The 21234-nt window shown below is 41.7% G+C and overlaps 1 protein-coding gene across 2 annotated transcripts in view; it reads left to right on the forward strand.

Moving 5' to 3' along the window:
* The first annotated feature begins 3988 nt into the window (after positions 1-3988).
* Positions 3989-21234, forward strand: part of CC2D1B (coiled-coil and C2 domain containing 1B) — a 90850-nt gene continuing 73604 nt past the window's right edge. Inside the window, exon 1 of one of the 2 annotated variants that reach the window (XM_077453331.1) lies at positions 3989-4094. The gene's annotated coding sequence lies outside the window, so the exon portion shown is untranslated. Of the gene's footprint in view, positions 4103-21234 lie in introns of both variants that reach the window. The other variant, XM_077453329.1, reaches the window with a different exon arrangement.

Genomic DNA, 21234 nt, shown 5'->3' on the forward strand with positions numbered 1-21234 from the left:
AAAGGAAATTTTTAATAACATATAATTACAATATGACTTGAGTCATGATTGTATAGGCGATGGCTCCTCTGTGCAGAATCACGTACAGGTACGGCGACACCGCTCCGGCTGTGAATGGATACAGCAGGAGCCAATCAACAGGTCCAGCAGACTCAATGTCCACCGGGACCCGCCACTTGTTCGGGAGACAGGCAGAACTGCGCTCTGCCTATATAAACTAGGCAGATCGCCGTTCTGTCAGTAGGAATGGTAGGGATCTTATGTTTCTATTAAGCAGGAACACAGATCTTTGCCTTCCCCCAGTACAAGTACATTCCCCACAGTTAGTAAACACTCCCTGGGCACATGTTTAACTCTTTGATGGCCCCTGATGTTAACCCCTTCTCTGGCAGTGTCATTAGTACAGTGACAGTGCATATTTATAACACTGATCACTGTTTTAGTGTCACTGGTCTTCAGAAAAGTGTAATTTGGTGTCAGATAGGTCACAGTTTTTTTTTTCTTGATTTCTTTCGTCCTTTCCCCTTTTGGCTTCGGTCTGGACCTCCCTACGTTTCCAGTTATGTCTGCGGTGTCTTGCGAGGCGACAATTCTCCCACTCGGCGCACGGGGGCCACCGATACTGTGTATTTATTTACTTACAGTCCGGCGGCCTCGATAATCCGATCATGTGACTCGGTTTACTCGGGTCATGTAGCCGTTTAACGTGCACTGCGGGGAGGCGGCGTGTGGCGGCCCAGCCGGCGCTCCGCCTCCGTCAGGATTGATGGTAGGCTGGCTCCCCGTGATGCCGCGTTGGAGGCATCTCTAGGGGTTGCTATGGCGGCGTCGGAGGTGTCGTTCACACGCCGCCCCCCTGGGGGACATCCGGCTATTTATCTCGGTGCATTCAGGGGAAGGTGGCACGGTGACTGATCTAGCCGTGCTCCACCCCTGGTAATGTAAAAGGATCCTGGGCTCCCCTTGTCGTCACCTATATGACACCTTAGGGGTTGCCATGACCACGACGTAGACGCCGGTATGCGTCGCCCAAATGAGGCAGTCTGATTGGTTGTTATATACCAATCGGATGCCTCATAAGGCAGCGGTGCCTTCTGTACTGTCAGGAATGCGGACGATGGTGCAAACACTCGAATGAAGGTGTCTTACACATTCAACAACAGAGTAAGCAGTACAACTTCTACATTACTTGATACATGTCTCTGACAGTTGCATGACCCAGCATCGCGATATGGTATACTACAGTGCATGGACATGCAAGTAAACTGCTATACTTTCCTGCTATTACAGCTTTATATGCATCTATGGAGGTTTATTGAGTCCCTCCTTCTTTTCTGTTGTTGTCTCTTGTATAGGAGTGTTGGTGCTACTATATATACTCAAATGGTCACGACCTCATTTGGTGTCAACGCCCAGCTAATAATTCTTCTGAGCATCTGGCCTCCTGACCTTGCTTCGATTTTAGCTGCAGTCTCTGGGCCCTTTGGGTGTGCCCGACCATTTTGAAGCCAGTAGGAGGGGTTCTTCTATCTGCATTCTACACGTTTTTAGAACTTGGACACTGGACAAAGTCACATTAGTATATATAATTCCTAAATACCGATGGCTAGAACCTGACATTATTCATTTATAAAATGTGTGTTTTCATTCTGTTAACATTCTATATATAACTATATCTCAACTCTGATTGCAGACATGTATTTCTTTTTTCTGGTTCTATACTTTTCACATACACCCCTGATGAAGAGATTATGACCATATATAAAAATCTCGAAACGCGTTGGGTCTTCACTTCCGCTGTAGTGTCACATTGTGCAGCGGAATAAAACGTGATCTGTATAAGACATTATATTGTATATATTTTTTCCAGTTTGCTACAAATATGTAAATTGTATCAATTAAAATTGTGTATATATTCCTTTGATTACGATGATTAAAAAATTTGTATCATTTTACTACATGTCTAATTTACCTACTATTTTCTTTGTCCTTCTGGCCACTCATCCTGTTTGAAAGTCCCATTTATAGAGGTAACATTTTTGTCTTTCAATTGTATATATTTCTTTGGGATGTGGTTGAGCTTTGGCCAGTCTTGGACATGATTTATAGCAGTCTTTTCAATGTCTCTTATGTTTCTATTAAGCAGGAACATAGATCTTTGCTTTCCCCCAGTACAAGCACATTCCCCACAGCTAGTAAACTCTACCTGGGCACACGTTTAACTCTTTGATGGCCCCTGATGTTAACCCCTTCCCTGGCAGTGTCATTAGTACAGTGACAGTGCATATTTTTAACACTGATCACTGTATTAGTGTCACTGGTCCTCAGAAAAAGTGTAATTTGGTGTCCAATAGGTCACAGTCCTGATCGCCGCCATTACTAGTAAAAAAAAGTAAAATATTTAAATTTCCATATATATATCCCATAGTTTGTAGACGCTATAACTTTTGCACAAACCAATCAATATACGCTTATTGGGATTTTTTTTACAAAAAATATTTAACATATTGGCCTAAATTGATAAAGACATTTGATTTATTTAAAAAAAATTATTGGATATGTTTGATAGTGGAAAGTTATAAAAATATTTTTTTTCTTTATTTGTTTTCAAAATTGTCAGTTTCATTGTTTGCACCATCATTGGTGATAGTGGGATAAAATAATTACTATTGTTAATATAAGTGGGAGTAAAATCATTCTCATCTTTGATATAAATGAGATAAAATAATTCCCATCGCTGATATAAATGGGATAAAATAATAGCCATCATTTATATAATTGGTATTAAAAAATCCCCATTGTTGATATAAGTGGGATCAAATAATTCCCATCGCTGATATATAGTAAGTGGGATCAAATAATTCCCATAATTCATATAATTGGTATAAAATTATTCCCATCATTGATTTAAGTGGGATAAAAACAATCCCATGGTTGATATAAGTGGGATCAAATAATTCCCATCGCTGATATATGGTAAGTGGGAAAAATAATTCCTATAATTCATATAAATAATTCTCCTCTCTGGTATCAATGTGATACAATAATTTCCATCGCTGATATAAATGTGATAAAATAATTCTCATCGCTCATACAAATGGGATAAAATAATAGCCATCATTTATATAATTGGTATAACATAATTCCCATTATAGATAAACGTGGGATAAAAAAAATTCCCTTTTTTGATCTAAGTGGGATCAAATAATTCCCATCGCTGATATAAGTGGGATAAAAGAAGTTCCATGGTTGAATTCAGTGGGAACAAAATGTCCCTCAACATGGGAACAAATTTTATTGAACACAAAACAAGGTTAATTAAATCAACAAGGGACTTCTTTTTTTTTTACCAGTACTATTCCTTTATATTGGCTCTTAAAATTTACAAATGCAGCAATTTATAATTGGATGAAAGGTTTAACACTTGCAAAACACTTTTTGAAAGATAAAAAGTGTATTTTATATACAACTATTTAGATCAGACCAAAATGAGGGACAAATGAGGACAAATGAGGAGGAATGAGGGACAGAGGGACATTGCTCCAAACCAGGGACAGTCCCTCAAAATCAGGGACAGTTGGCAGCTATGGATCCTATAGGAGAATCCTCTGGACACTGCAGGAAAACATCAGAAAATCCTTGGCAACTACATGGAGGGGATCCCAACTTCTGGGATGGGACATTGGAGCAAATATGTGTGAAATGTGAATTTTATTTAAGAAAGATGCAGCTTTTAATGGTACACAGTGCTAAATGACATTCATCTTGGGTGGTATAAATCACATGGAAGTGCAGGACATGATCTCCTCCATGGATTAATATCCTTCAATTACACGGACAGTTGTCACTGTACACAGAGAGGAAGCCGCTGTCCGAATAGTGTATGGAGACCCCGCCCCCTCCTGTCCCCGCACACAGGTGTCCCCGAGAATGACATATTCCTGCAGGTGAGCACGTGATGCGGTCCCGGGCGGAGCATGCGCGCTGACTGCAATCACGTGCCGTATGACAGTCGCTCTCTGCTTCCGGGATCGCTCCTCCCAGCAGCCCATGTTCTTCCCGACACCCGCCGGTGCTGTGCTCTCCGCTGACAGGTACAGAGGTACGTTCTACCGACCGGAGCACCCCCTCCCGGTACCGGCATGTGTATCCCCCTGTACTGTCCTACCTGTCACCCTATAAAACCCAGAACACCCCCCCATATATATATATATATATATATATACACACACACACACCCAGAACACCCTCCTTTATAAATATAATATATACCCAGAACACCTATAAATTTGACATTTATCCAGAACAGACCCTCTTCTCATAAATATAATGTATACCCAAAACAGAGCCCCCTTATAAATATGACATATACTCAGAACAGACCCCCCCCCCCCCCAAAAAAAAACCTATATATATAAATATAATATATATATAGAGAGAGAGAATATACCCAGTATAAACACCCCCCCCCCCATAACATAACATAAACCCAGAAAATCCCCCCTATAAATTTAACATATACATAGAACAGATGACCCCCCCTCCCCATAAATATCTGTACCTAGAACAGACCCCCCTAAAAATATAACATACACTCAAAACCGCCCCCCACTATAAATGTAAGATATACCCAGAACATATCCCCCTTATAAATATAACATCTACTCAGAACAACCCCCCCCCCAAAAAAAAATAGCATATACCCAGAACAGACCCCCCCCCCCCCATAAATATGACATATCAGAACAGGACCCACCCCCCCCCCCCCCCAAAAATATAACATGTACATAGTACTCCATCCTTGCATAGCAATCTGGACCACTGCCCCCTCCCCCATATTCATCATACTTCCCCCAAATTGAACTCCTCAATTTTACATGAAAGAAGACTTCTCCTCACTCATCCCTATTATAAATCTCACTCCTTTAACTACTTCTCCCCTCTGCAATCAGCACTTTATCTCTAATAAAGAGAACCTCCCTTTCCTGGGTTGCAGTAAATGTATACTGACCACACTAGGCAGTGATTTCATGTGACGTGCAGTTTGTAAAGCTGAGTGATGACTTTACATTTGTTCATAATTACCCCATACTTTCATTCTGTTTGACCGTTCTGTATTCTTCTTGTATCATATTGTGCTTATATTGTATTATTGTTTTTGCAGCTGGTGAATATGTGATATTCTTTAAAGCATTGTGTTGGTAAAGTCTCAAAATATTTCCTGGCGCTCTTTTAGAACACGGATGTCACATAGCAATCAATCAGATATTTGTAGTTTTTCAGTTTTGATAGAAGCAGAAATATTTCTTTGGGCAACAGCCGTGTATTTTATTTATTCTTTTTCATAAGAATATACTTAATTCATCTTTTTTCTTGTTTATTTAAAAAAAAAAAAATGTTTTGTTTGCTCATTTGAAGCCAATATTTACAGGAATTTTGAGCCTTTCTTGGATGAATTGTACTATTTCCGATGTCCCTAGGGGGCGGTAATGAGTGCAGTTGTCAGTATGTCACAATGAGATTTTTCAGTTTTTTTTTTTATGAGAAATTAGATTATTTAGCTTATCTTTCTTAGTGGTGTTGCACAGAAAAAAATAATGCTTCAAAATTCCTAAAAAATTTTTTTTTTTAAAAAGGTGTTTTTTTTTAAACTCCCTTCTAAATGGCTGTTGCTAGGGGGTCCCTCGTAGTCTGCCTCCTTCAGTGCCCGGGCTCTTCCCCTTGGTGCAGGAAGGGCTCAGCTCTTCCCCCCTCCCTCCTGTCAGTCATCTGGGACACGTGATAGGTCCCAGATGACACCCGGGTGCCCACAGTTAGAATGCCAGCGCCGCCAAGCGGAGGGGGGGGGCGAGCGGGGCTTCGATCCCCCGTATCGCTGGATCCTGGGACAGGTAAATGTCCGATTATTAAAGTGGTTGTAAACCCTTACAAACTACTTTGACCTACAAGTAAGCCTAGATTAAGGCTTACCTGTAGGTCCAAGAAATAACTCCTAAACCTATACGGTTTAGGAGATATTTACCTGAAGACAGCCACCGCTGTCTACGGCACACTGGGTAAGCCGCAGATCACGGTGATATGCCGCGAGTCTCGGCTCCCGTGCGCATGCAGGGGACAGCGGTGACTTTGCTGGCTCCTGTGTCAGGTAAGTGACACATAGTGGACCACTATGCGATGCATAGTAGTCCACTATGCTTTACCTTTGCAGGGAATCAAAGAGGAAGTAAACTAATCAGGATTTACTTCCTCTTTAAAAGTCAGCAGCTGCAGTATTTGTAGCTGCTGACTTTTAAATTATTATTCTTTTTTTTTTTTTTTTTTAAGGGCAACTCCTCTTTAACACCAACCCATCCACAAGTAGTCAAAGTATACAGTGATAGTGAATTGTCTGTTAGAGTGTTAATAAACCCAGGACCCTGCATTCACTATATCTGGTCTCCCACAGTACACAGAAATTCCATTGTTTTAGTAAATATGGACTTCTATATTTTACCTTTTCTCATCAGCATTGTATAGCAGTCTTGTCACTTCTATCAGTGTGTGGTTAAAGCTTGTAGGAGGATTTTTCATTCTCCTCTGACTGTCCTATGAGGCTGCAGGACCCCTGGCCCTCTGGCTGGACAGTGCTGATTGGCCCTATGCTGATCATATGCATTCTCCCAAGGGAAAAAAAAAACCCTTTAGCAATACACACCAAACTGAGCATGTGCAGAGGGACTCCAAAGGCCCTATTCTATCAGGAGATGGCTTGGGGACTGTGGAGGAAGGGGAGGATCAGAGAAAACGGGATCAAACAGTCTATTTACACAATGCGGAGGATTGACCCCCTTAGGCTCTACAGTGAGTATAACAAGCATGCTTTACTGCATATACAGACTGATTTTACTGTTGTGGGTATAGTAACACTTTAACATTCTTAAAAAAAAAAAAAAATGATAATAGAAGAGGAAAAATATATATAAAAAAAATAAAAATGAAAAATGTAAAGTTCTGATTTGATACAAGAAAATACTCCTACATGTGTACACGAGGGAATTGCTAACATAACCAAACAGAATTATTTATCCAAGATAACAGTGCCTCGTGTAGTTTGTGTAAGGATTACAAACTTTGCACAAACAGCTTACAGCACAATGAAGTTTAGAGCCGGTTCACACAGCGGGCGAGGCGACACGACACGACTCGCCTCGCTCTCGCAAGTCGCCCCCGTTCTGTACAATGGAACCGTTCTGAGAGGAGCGACTCGAGTCGCTCCGACTCAGAAAAAAGGTTCCTGTACTACTTTTGGGCGACCTCGGGGCGACTTGCATTGACTTCTATACAGAAGTCATCTGCAAGTTGCCGCTGAGGTCGCGGCAGGTCGCGGCGAGGCAAGTCGGAGTCGCCTCGCCTCGCCTGCAGTGTGAACCGGCCCTTACAATATAACTAACGCTGGCCATTGCTATACAAACAATCGGCCAACATTCCGTCATTTGGCCAATTTGTTCGTTTTTTGGCTATTTAAAGCAGAGTTCCACCCAGAAAATTATTCAGCAGCATTAAACCTAATAAACATTTGGAAAAACTTTTTTTTTTTTTTTTTACTCACATTTTGATGTCTGTTGCTAAGAGGTGCTTTGGAATCTGCCTCTTTCTCTCCCTGGCGCCTGACGTCATTTCCCCCGGCGCCCGTGCTCGCTAGAGCTCCTGGGAGGTGCTTTTTATCATTTTCCCAGGAGTCACGGAAATGATAAGCCGAGGGCTTTGTTGCCATCACAACGGGGGCGGGCACTTCCGCCGCCGCCATCCATTGTGATGGCAACGTCAGAAGTGTACAGCGCTGCGCAGTACATACTGCGCAATGCGCGATAACCGGAGGTGTATGCTGGTCTCTCAGCTGCACCAGAGCCCAGAAGATGGTGCTTGTGGACTTCAAATGCCCAGAAGCACTATGGAAACTGCCAGGAAAGAGGAATATAAGGTATATTCCTCTATGGAATCGGCAATCGAGCGCCAATTCAGCACAGAAGCGTGAGTGCTATGAATAAGCGTTAGAAACAAAAGATATTCATCCTAAAAAAATACATTTTTAACAGTGGGAACTCCACTTTAATGGGCACAAAATCGGTAATTGTTGGGACGTTTTTTGAGCTGAAAAAATGAAGGACAAGTTTGTAAATTTTCTGCTAAACGAACGATAAATTGAAAGGTTAATGTGTTTCTCGTCCGAACTGTTTACACTGGGTATATGTAAAAAAAAAAAAGAACAAAAAATTGATTTATGTCCACTGAATGATTTATTGGTCATTACATGATGGCACTATCGTTTGCTCTCCCTGCCAAATGTTCGTTTTTCAAAAATGGGTTCAGCCAATTTTTCGTATAACGTATGGCCAGCATGAGAGAGAAAAAACAAGGGGTGCAGTCACTAAAACCGGCCATACATGTCTCTAATTAAATACGTCCAGTTCTGCGGGGGCACCGACCAAATTTCAATCCATGTATGGGCACCTTGGTTGTACACAAGTGGATCTATCGATAAACTTGTGAACAACCAGCCTGTCAGGTTTTTCCCGAATGATAAGTGCTGCTGGCTATAGCCACTAACTGTGATCAGCGCTGCAGGAAGGATTCCCCATTAACACTGAGTGTGTTGATGGGGGAATCCAGCAATTTTCTTTCTTTCCATCTATGGCCTGCCTAAGCCCCCGTTCACACAGAATGCGGCTTTGAAATTGGGCTACTTCAGTGCGATTTCATGAGCAGCTTGCTGACATCTGCACAATTTCATGCACATATGTCCATGCAAGTCGCACATGAAATCACCAAAAATAGTGCAGGAACCTTTTTCAAGTCGGTGCAAGTCGGATTCGCACCAATTTGAACAGTTCCATGGGCACAAATGGGGTGCACTGGTGTAAGAGGGTCTCGCAGTAGATGATCCGATATTGTCTGACACTCCTGTGCAAGTAAAACTAGACAGATATGTGATGACTGTTGTCTTGTCTTATCAGGCTGTTTTTTTGGGGGACTGGCACTAGACAGACCCGGCTAATAGACCTTTGGGTTTAAAGAGCAGATGGATGTGATTGTGAATGTTTTCCCATAGACTCGGGTATTACCAATTAGATTAGCTGAAAATATCAAATTCACCATATTAGTATTTTGTATTCTCTTTAGACTTATTTCAATGTTTTCATAGAAATGTGACGGCAGAAAAATGACCAAGTGGTCCTTCGAGCCTGCCCGTTTATTTTTATTTTTTTAACCACTCGACCTCCGGAAGATTTACCCCCTTCATGACCAGGCCATTTTTTGCGATACGGCATTGCGTTACTTTAACTGACAATTGCGCGGTCGTGCAATGCTGTACCCAAATAAAATTTATGTCCCTTTTTCACACAAATAGAGCTTTCTTTTGGTGGTATTTGATCACCTCTGCGGTTTTTATTTTTGGCGCCGTAAACAAAAAAAAAAGCAGACAAGTAAAAAAAAAAAAAAAAAAATAATATATATATATATATATATATATATATATATATATATATATATATATATATATATATATATATATATATATATATATATATATATATATTTTTTTTTTTTTTTTTTTTTTTAACTTTCTGCTATAAAATATAGCCAATAAAAAAAATTGGAAAAATCTAATTTCTTGATCAATTTAGAACAATATATATTGCTACATATTTTTGTTAAAAAAATAAAATAAAATCCCCAAAAGCGTATATTGGTTTGTGCAAAAGTTGTAGCATCTACAAACTATGTGATATATAGTGGGATTTTTATTTTTTACTAGGAATAGTGGTGATCAGCAACTTATAGTGGGACTGAGATATTGAGGCGGGCATTCGGACCCTAACTGCCACTTTTTGGGGACCAGTGACACTAATACAGTGACCAGTGCTAAAAAATATTCAATGCCACTAAACTAATGACACTGGCTGGGAAGGGGTTAAACGTGTCTAGTCTGTGTTTTGGTGTACAGTGAGAGGTCCTTTTACTAGGGAAAGTGATCCATTTTATTTTGGGGAAAGAACATCTATTACTTCCCAGCTGGCAGGACAGGGCTCTGCCTTGTTTACATTGGCAGGGCTCTGTCCTGTGTAAATTCATGACGATTGCTGGGTGCCGGCAGTAATTCATCTGTCGAGCAGTGCCCCTCATTGGATAGTGCCCGGGCTGAATAGCCCATGCGCATTACGTAACAGCACAACAGTTGTGCGCCTGCGCCGTCACGCTGTGACAACCGCTGATGTTAAAATCAGCTGTTACGTAGTGCTCATGCGCTCTTCAACCCAGTCACTATCCAATGGGGGGCACGTCTTGACAGAACACCATCACCCGGTGCTCAACATCTGCTGTGTTTTAATCACAGCGCCCCCGTGCCTGGAAGTGTTAGATCACATATAAAAGGTACATCATCTGGTGCAGCTGATCACCTTGCTGCCATATATCTAGGCTATGTGGCCGGCAACGGTTAATAAACTGTTTAGTGTTAAAGCTGGCGGGTCGGTATGTCCACTTGGTTCTAGTGTTTATAAATGGAATTGTTCCCCATGGCAGCATCCATGATTTCCTGTAAACAGAACCACCCATCTCTGTCTCTGTTTTCCTTAGTTACAAAGATTCTTAGCAGAGCTGTCATGTTTGTGGAGCTGGTGCATTGAGATTGTTGATGCCTGCTCTCTGTACTGTTATACAGTTTCATGCCTTGTAACCATTGGACTGATTTATCAGTACTGCAGTAAGACTAGAACGATTGTACAACAGAACCAATAGGCCGATAATAAGAGGTCAGTAAACCCCCCCCCCCCCCTTTGCTGAATGCAGCTAAATCCTATCTTCATACTTTCCATGGACAGAGACCTGTTCCTTCACTATTCCTTTTACAAAGCTTTTTATTAACAGAAAACAAAAAAGAAAACTTACAGAGCCAACGGACCACAACCATTATCCAGAGTGCATAGCACGATTCAGAAGTTACCTCTGGGGTACATTAGATAAATGACAGTTACAGCGAGGAAGATATAGGATACTGTATGTAGACCAATCCATAGAATATGTGCGATATTCAAGTGTTTCTAACAGATTGAACATAGTTATCGGCAGTAACAAAAACCAAAAGAAGAATGAGGGAGGCCGGACCTCAGATGCCACGGGGAACGCCTACGATCTACGGTGGGCTCCCGCTTATTCAATCAGAGGAATGGCAGTTAACTGAGGTATACAGGAGTATATAGGATGAAGAATATCTCCCGATACATGTAGGAGGGTGTTAAAGGAACAGAGAGAGAAAAAGAAGAAAGTGAGGAAGGTTGAAGAAGAAGAAAAGGTAAGAGTGGTCTCAGAGGACAACACACCTGATAAAGTCGTAATGTCAGTAATGTATGGTCAAAACAAGAAGAATTGAGCATAGGATATCCATGGGTTGCTAAACACGCAAAAATTGGTCATGAGCGTCAGACAGTATAGATGTTAATTAGTAAAAAGATGCGTTTCCAGTTGACGTTCAGCCCGTAATAATGTTTCAATAGGTTAAAAAGAAGGGCTTCACAGGGGTTTCCTTTTAACATCTGAGTGCAACAATAGTGTGTAAACCTGGATCCAAAGTCTAGTCATCCTAGGGCAGTACCACCATATATGAGCCATTGTCCCTGGCTGTGTGCATCCCCGGAAGCATGTCGATGGAAGTTGGGGAATTATGCAGGCCAACCAAGCTGGAGTATAATACCAGCGGTATATGACCTTATATGCATTTTCTAAAGTAGTGACATTTCTAGAATTACTTTGAAGCAGCTTGAAGCATAGTCTGCCAGTCTTTTGGTGTCAATTGCACTGAAAATTCACTCGCTACCAATGTTGCTGAAAGGAGAGCAGTGGTGGTTTCCTAGAGGAGACAATTGATGTATATATCAGAGATTATGCCCGTGGAGTGTTGGCGAGCCCTTCCTTCACTATTCCAATGGCTTTGCAGGGTTGAGGATTTATGCCTTTTGGAGGATCATACACACAATGCCAGGGAATCAGTTACTCTGCACTGTAAGATTTGGGCCTTTTGGTTTGAGTTTAAAGCTTGGTACGCACGATCAGATTGTTGGCCAACAAAACATCAACTTTTGTCCGAAGGGCGTGTGCCAGGAACTTGTCTTGCATACAAATGGTACACAATGGTCAGCCAACAAACACGAACGTAGTGACGTACTACGAGTAATTTCAGCTCTTGAGCACCACCCTTTGGGCACCTTCTGCTAATGTCGTGTTTGGTGAGCATTGATTCCAGGCATGCGTGTTTGTACTTTCAACTTTTGTGTGATGGACTTGTGTACAGACGATAGGAAAAGCTGACAGCAGACTGTTGTCTGCCAAAAATTTACTAGCCTGGCAGCCAACATTTGTTGGTGGAAAGTTAGACAACAATTGTAGCTTACTAACGGTCGGATTTTGTTGTTTGTTGGCTGACAATTGTGTGCCGTTTGTATGTAAGACAAGTTCCTGACACGCCCTTCAGACAAAAGTCTGACGCTCTGTTGGCCAATAATCCGATTGTGTGTACGAGGTTTAAGTCTTTGACTCACTATATTAATATCCTGTTTTGCAATGCTGATTAGCCTTTACTTTTGAACATATGATTGTCTTTTTGAAATGTGTTGGCTGCGTGACCTCCGACCTTTTTTTTCCCCTCTTCTTTTTCTTCTTGTCTTTTTTGCTCTCTTTCTTCATCTGCTCTTCTTTTTCATTCTGTTTACTTCTGGTTCTACTTTTTCTTTGAAAATACTCTCTTGGTAATTTTTACGTTTTTGGATGCTCACAGCTTTTTCTTGTAGTATGTTATTATATTTGTGTACAGTGGTATACCCATCTTGTCTATATTTATCATGGTACCCGCTCTCTGTGTCTACTCATTTTCTGTGAAGCTGTTTTGTTATTCTATATTTCATTTTGGAAATTTTTAGATCAAAAATTTATTGAGAAAGAATTTTATTTTATTTTTAAAAAAAGACTGGAGCGATCGCTCACAACCAACCAGATTACTTGTTTCTTTTAGCAGCTGGAAGGGCTTTTTTCTTCAGTTTCGTGCACTCATCTTTTCATGATTCAGTTCCTGCCTCGTATTTTGTATTTGTGTCCTGAATAAATTGCACTGGATTGTCCATGTGACCTACTTTCATATTTCCTGTTTCTCTTCTGTCACATGTTGGTAAACTGAGGTTTGCGACTGTTTTATTCAAATAGATCTGTGGTCCCCAACCTTTTTTGCACCAGGGACCGGTGTTGAGAGCGAGTTTTACCAAGGACCTGGAAATGCGGGGTGATGGGATATTCACAGGGTCAGTCTTCAGGCTCCCTTCACATCAAAACCCCCTTTATAGCACAGTCCCCCTTTTACATAGTGCCCCTTTTACAGTACAGTCCCTTTTACATGAATGTAACACAGACGGGACTGTGATGGGAAAGGGACTGCACTGTAAGGGGGCACTGTTATTACAGTGCAGTCTCCTTTATCACAGCCCCCCCCCCCCCTCTTTCTCTCTAATCATAGTGCCCCTTTCACTCTCTGCCCTCCCCCTGTACACAGTCCTACCTTTGACAAGGGCAGAGGCAGGATTCAGCCTGTGTGTCCTTTCCCACCCCGCCAGCAGTGTCATCCTATTAACAGGGCAGGCGGTGGGAGGAGCTGCAGATCTGAATGGAGGGTGGGAGCTCCCCAACTTATCATAAGTGGGTGATTACCCGCCTATTAATATGAGAAGACTCCTGTATTTCTGGGAGAGGAGACATTGGCATGGCCACACAGCAGTAGGTGAGGGGTGACTGCAGGTCTAGGATAGCCCTGTCCGAACCTCGATAGCGGCTCACCTTCGGCTGTGCGGCCCGGTTATCAACAGGTCATGTACCAGTCCGTGGCCTGGGGATTGGGGACTGCTTTAGATCAATAAAGTATTACTACTTTTTTTGTCTAGTTCTGGATAGAGGGGCAATGGATTAGAATAGCTGTCAGCTTTTATTAAGGTCTGTGCCCCGGGTAGGGAGAGCCACCCTCTCTATTTGTCCTGTTTACCATTATCATTGAAAGTGAAAGTAAAAGAAAATCCCACATTTTGTGTTGTCCCCAGAAAAGTATTAGAGGGGAAATATTCCAAATGGGGACACTAGTTCTGGTGACCTGGGGGCCCCCAAGAGTTTGACTATGGGACAGGAAGTGAGGGTAATTCTCCCTAATGGGACAAAGATGGCAAAAATAAACCTTACAGGGCTACCAACCCTCCTTTAAGCTACTTTCACACAGGGTGCGGGCCCCATTGGTGGTAAAGTGCTGTTAGTTTTAGCGTCACTTTATCGTTCATTAATGGCGCTTTTCTGCCGCTAGTGGAGCACTTTTAACCCCCAAGAAGAGGTTAAACGCCTGTGGTGCGGTGCTTCCAAAGCCCATTCATTCCAATTGTCAGGCGGTTTAGGAGCGCTGTATACAACGCTCCTAAACCGCCCCAAAGATGTTGCTTGCAGGACTTTTTGACCCACAAAAGCACCGCCCCAGTGTGAAAGCAGTCGGGTTTTCACACTGGGGTGGCATGGGAGGCGTTTTTTAGGCGCATTACAGGCGCTATTTTTAGAGCTAAAATGCCTGAAAACTGTCTGTGTGGCTCTATCCAAAATAAAAAAGGTTTTCCTATAGTTCTACTGTACAGTTCTTCTACTTATGTACTAGGTGTAACATTTTAATTTCTGAGAATGGACTGTAAAAAAGTTTGCTTACCTATACACTACAGCTATTGTCACCTTCAAAGTGGTCCCCTTGTGAAGTGAGGCACTTTTCTAGAGGGCTGTGCCACTGCCAGAAACGTTCCTGGAATTCCTTTGATTGTAAGGTCTTATGTTTGTTATTTTTAAAGTAAAAAAAAAAAAAAAAAGTTATACTTATCTGCTCTGTGTAGTGGATTTGCACAGAGCAGATTGGATCTTCCTCTTCTCGGGTCCCTCTTCTGTGCTCCTGGCCATCCCCTCCTGTTGCGTATCCCCACAGCAAGCAGCTTGCTATGGTGGCACCCAAGCCAAGCAGCAGCTCCGTGTGTCCATTTAGACGCGGAGCTGTGGTACGGGCCCCGCCCCCCCTCTCTCCCGATTGGCTCTCAACTGCTGTCAAAGTCAGTTAACCAATGTCACCGCTGCTGTGTCTCAGCCAAAGTCAGTTAACCAGTGTCACCGCTGCTGTGTCTCAGCCAATCAGAATAGCTGAGACACTTGTGGACATCACTGGACAGAGATGGACCTCCAGTACGTATTAAGTAAAAAAAAACTTCTGACTTTACAACTCCTTTAAGGCATTTTTTGATTTTGGAAACAAAAGTCGCAAGGTGCTAAGTTGGGGGAATAAGGTAATTGGTGAAGTTTCGGAATGGATTTCTGGACCAAGAACTTGCAAACACCTTAACACATCATGTGCAGGAGAGTTGTCATGGCGGAGAATCCACTTGTCAGGCCAGTTTTCTTCCTGAACAGATTCCCGTAACCTTTTTATTTTCCACATTTGCATCCGTCCTTTATGTTTTTGGCTACCCACTTCTTGCATCATCGTCCCTCCTTTTGCCATTCAAAAACACTTGATTTCTTCATGGAATGTTCACCATAAACCTGTTGTAAGAGAGCTAAAGTTTCACTCGCAATTTAGAACATGTCGGAGCATGCTTGAGTGCGAATGGCTGTGTGACTCGCCACCATAGTGATACGCTCTGGGCATTCCTGGATTAAATGTCACACCTTGTAAACATCTTACTAAATGTAAATAACAAGTAGGTGTAGGTACGCAACCATTGCTCTATGCCAATGTGACTTTTCCCCTTTTCTCCTCCATGACAGCTAACTGAGAGACCTGATCAGGACTGGGAATGCGTGGAGAATATAAAAGTGTTTGGCTCATACCCGCCAGGAGGCCGTCGCTGCACACCGCTAATCATAGGCAGTGTGTGTATGTGCAGATTTGGGCCGGGAAATGCACGCTGCCTATGATTGGCGGGGTACAGTGATGACTTCCTGGTGGGTACAATCCGAACACGCTATCCGAGTCCATCCCTATTCTTCAGGGGAAGATGCTGATTTGAAAAGGTGGTCTTACAGCAGGGGTGAGCAATTAATTTTCCCAAGGGTCCATATTAAAAACTGGGACTGTTGTGGAGGACGGTACTTAACCACTTTAGGACCGAGCCTCTTTCTGAGATTTGTTGTTTACAAGTTAAAAAACACTTTGTTTGGGCTAGAAAATGACATGGAACCCCCAAACATTATACATTTTTTTTCTAACACCCTAGAGAATAAAATGGTGGTCGTTGCAATACTTTCTGTCACACTGTATTTGCGCAGTGGTCTTACAAGCTCACTTTTTTTGGGGGAAAAATACATTTTGAATTAAATAAGACAGCCGTAAAGTTGTCCCATTTTTTTTTTTTTATATGGTGAAAGATAATGTTACGCCGAGTAAATTGGTACCCAACATGTCACACTTCAAAATTGCGCCCGCTCGTGGAATGGCGACAAACTTTTACCCTTAAAAGTCTCCATAGGCGAATTAAAAAAATTCTGTAGGTTGCATGTTTGGAGTTACAGAGGAGATCTAGGGCTAGAATTATTGCTCTCGCTCTACTGATTGCGGCAATGCCTCACATGTGTGGTTTGAACACCGTTGTCATATGCGGACGCTACTCAAGTATGCGTTCACTTCTGCACGCGTGTTCGTCGGGACGGGGCTGCGTTTAGCTTGATAAAGGGACACAGATGGCAAAAACAAGCCTACAAGGGTTATAACCCAAAATGTAAAAAAAGTCTTGCTTTCAGTGCTTTAATCCCTTCTCCTGACATAATGCAAATATGCGGCCTTCAGCTTCAAGGGTTTGTACCAGGGTGATGCCTGGTATCTGCAGGCTTTAGCCCAGTACCATTTTTCAGAGCCGACTGTTGGCTTTGTTTTGATAATAAGTGATGCAGCTAACTGAGCTAAGTAGTCGTTCGATCATTAGAGAAGCACAAACAGCGGGAGGGGACACAATGGATGTTTACATTCCTTGTGACAGCAATAAAAGTGATCAGTTTTTTTTGTTAAAGGGACAGTATAAAAATAAAATAAGAAAAATAAAAACCCACCCTTCCGTGCTCACGCGTAGAAGTGAACGCATGCATAAGTCGAGCCCCCAAATGTAAACAGTGTTCAAGCCACACATGGGAGGTATCACCATGATCGTTGGCGCGAGAGCAATAATTCTAGCACTAAACCTCTCTAACGCTAAACTGGTAACAGATACATTTTTAAAACTTTGCCTATGGAGATTTTTAAGTGTCCTACTTTGTTTCCATTACACTAGCAAATTTTAAAGCATGATATGTTGAGTATCTACTCGGTGTAACATCGACTTTCACATTATACCAAAAATTGGGATAACTACAGTTTTGGTTTTTTAATTCATGAAAGTGTGTTTCTTTGAAGAAAAAAAAATACATTTGAAAGACCGCTGAATATATTCAATGTGACATAATATATTGCAGTGATCGCCATTTTATTCTCTAGGGTCTCTGCTAAAATTTTATATATGATTTTATATATGATGTTTGGGAGTTCTAAGTAATTTTCTAGCAAAAAATTACAGATTTTAACTTGTAAGCAATAAATGTCCGAAAAATGCATAAATATTGCTAATGAATAGCATTGCTCTGATGTCCATAACCAACTGAAATGATAACATTCTCTTTCCTTATGACTATGGAAGGACTTCTTTAGAATTAGAATTACTGGCATCTCGTATTGGCCTCCACCTCTCTTGAAATTCAAACCGGAACTTGAGGTTAATACAGAAAGCTGTTCTATGAAATATGATATTCCTTTTGGTTTATTGAACTGGCAGTTTACCTGGCAGTTTACCCTTGAGTGACTGGCATATGAAATTAAATTGATATGCCGTGTTTCATGTTATAATGCTTGAACAGATCCTGTGATTGTAGTAAAAGCGGTGTATGCCACTTTACACCCATTTTGAAACTCTGTGCTATGATGGCCAGAGGCGCAATTAGACTCTTCAGGGCCCTGGTGCAAGAAACCATAAAGGGCCTCCCTGACCCCCAACAGGATACTCCCCAGGGTGACCAAACTCCAGGGCCTGGTCACAAACGAGACCCTGGTAGTTCCAGCACTGGCGTCGGTAGTTTTTTTTATTATATATATTTATATATTCTTTTTTTTTTAGGAGCCCTGTTGGGGGGCTTTAGGGCATTATCAGGAGTCTTTTTTTTTTTTTTTTTTTTTTTTTTTAATTCTTTATTTTTCAAGTTTAACAAACAATCTCGTTTCGTTACAAAATTCAATCCTTTTAACATTATCTCCAATAAAAAACCCCCCACCCACTCCCTCCCTCCCCCTCTCCCTCGGTCCTTCTATTAATAGGAATCGCTAACATTCAAGTAGTTTCCAATAATTATCAGATTTTCTAAATTGTATCCAATGTCTCCACTTATTCAGATACCTCTCCTCCGCATTTTCTGACTTAAATATCATAGCTTCAATATTTCTTACTTTTTCCAATCTCTCTACCCATTCCTTCATTGTGGGTGGATCTTGGCTTTTCCATTTCCGTGGGATCAGGGCTTTGGCAGAATTCAACAAACAAGGGGTCAAAGTCTGACCATATTCTACCTCTCCAACTACTGTGCCATGGAATAGGCACACCCAGGGATCACTTCTAATCCTTTCACCTGTTACCTTAAAACTTGCTTCTATTATTTTCCCCCAGAATGCTTGTATTTTAGGGCAGTCCCACCATAGGTGAGCGAAGGACCCCACCGCCGAGCATCCCCTCCAACACCTAGAGGAATTTTCCTTGCTGATCTTATTTCCTTGCTGTGGAGTTATATACCACCTAGACAGTAGTTTATAGGACATCTCCCTGGTCTGTGAGTCTATCGCTACTGAATACGTACGTCTCAATATTTTATTTCTCTGTTCATCACTACTTAGAGAGCCTATTTCCCTTTCCCATTTACCCAGGTATTCCGGATATTTATTTCCCTCTTCTTCTAATAAAATTTTATATATTTTTGTTGTTCTTTTTACCAGGCTATTCCGGTTCGCAAGTAGTTTTTCTAAGGGCCTCAACTTCTCCTTACCCCTCAAAGGATGGGGCAAGGACTGGGCAAAGTAGAATAATTGTGAATGTCTCCATTTATCTAAAGGTTTATGCCCCCATTTCCCAATGATTTCTTCATATGTGCATAATCTATCCCCAACCATGACCTCGTGTAATCTAATACTATCTTTCCTAGCCCACCTACTAAAATATATGTACTCCTCCTGCCCTGGTCTGAAAAAAATATTATCCAACAACGGGATATATGGTGAGTTATGTGTCCACCCATGTCTCTTATTTATTGTGTCCCAAATCCGTAGTGTATTTTTTGTGAGTGTGCTTGTATTTACCGCTAACTCTCTAGTTTTTGCTGGTATCCATATTAATTCTCCTAAATTTTTTGTGCTTAAATTAATTTCTAATTCTGCCCAGTCCTTGCCCCCCCCATTGTATATCCAGTCCGTAACACGTGATATCATAATGGTCTCGTAGTACTTCTTAAAATCGGGTAAGGCTAGCCCCCCTCTCTCTTTACTTCTAGTCAGAATGTGAGATGCCACTCTCGCTACCTTCCCTCTCCATATAAATCTTCTGATCATAGTTTTAAGTTTATTTAAATACGCTGGGGATAAAATAATAGGAATCATTTGGCAAGTATATGTAAATATCGGTAAAATAAACATTTTTATAACATTAACTCTTCCCGTCCACGAGAGGGCTCTGTATTGAATCTTACTAAGTTGTTGCTTAATTTTATTAAGGAGAGGTATATAATTAGCCTCGAACAGGTCTCCCATTTTTGCTGTCAAATTAATTCCCAGATATCCTAATTTTTTTGGACACCATCTAAACGGCAATTTCCCCTGGAGCGCCTTTTGTTCCGCTGTAGATAAATTTAAGTTTAATATCTCCGACTTTGACATGTTCACTTTGAAATTTGAGACCTCCCCGAATTTCATAAGTTCTTTCATAATTCCCGGGATAGAAATCCTTGGGTTGGACATATAGAGTAAGAGATCGTCGGCAAAACCTGCTATCTTATACTCCTTGTCCAATACTTTAATTCCCTGGATATCTTGGTTTTTTCTAATGGTTGCCAAAAGGGGCTCTAATACCATTATAAAAAGAATCGGGGAGAGGGGACAGCCCTGTCGTGTCCCATTGAATAACTCTAGGGGGCACGAAAGGGATCCATTAACTCTTATTCTAGCTTTAGGGTGGTCATATAGGGCCTCTATCCACCTTCTCATCTTTTCCCCTATTCCACAGTACCTTATTACCTCAGACAGGAAGCCCCAGCTAACCCTGTCGAATGCTTTTTCAGCATCAATCGACACAAGTACCGTGGGGCCTCCCTGTCTGATTGCCTCCTGCATCAACAGAATGGTTTTCAGGGTATTGTCCCTCCCTTCTCTCCCTTGAACAAAGCCCACCTGATCTTTTTGAACCCAACGCGGCACATAAGGCCTCAATCGCTCCGCAATAATTTTTGAAAACAACTTAATGTCTGAGTTCAAGAGCGATATTGGCCTATAGCTTTCAACTGCCAAAGGATCTTTTGCCTCCTTCAGGATTAGTGCTATATGTGCCAGCATTGTTTCCTCCCTAAACTTACCTCTCCCCTCCCCCACCACATTAAAGTACTCACATAGTTTTGGAGCGAGTTGTTTTTGGAATTTCTTATAATATAGAATCGGAAACCCATCCGGCCCCGGGCATCCCCCCACTGCTGTATTTTTAATCGCTATTTCAACTTCCTCAATCTTAATTGGAGACTCTAGAGAGGCCATATCCTCTTGCGTTAGTTTATATAGGTCTAACCCCCTCAGATAGTCGCCTATTTCCTCCCGAGTCGCATCCCCCTTGTTGTTTCCAATATTATAGAGGGCACTATAATATGCATGAAACGTATCCATTATCTTGTCCGGCATGATTTGTACTTCTCCCTTCTTGTCTCTTACTCTTGAGATAAAGGTTCTGTTTTTTTTTTTCGGGCATTATCAGGAGTCTAAACAGACCTCTGATGTTTCACCTTTGAGACCGAGAAAGGGGATTGAGGACACAGCCCTCAATCTCTATCTCTGCAGCAAGGATGAATGGACAGGAATAGCTCTGTACAGAGCTTTCTGTT

This window comes from Lithobates pipiens, unplaced genomic scaffold (assembly GCF_037356315.1).
Source record: "Lithobates pipiens isolate NorthernLeopardFrog02 unplaced genomic scaffold, aLitPip1_a1.2 Scaffold_23, whole genome shotgun sequence".
Taxonomy (NCBI): Eukaryota; Metazoa; Chordata; class Amphibia; order Anura; family Ranidae; genus Lithobates; species Lithobates pipiens.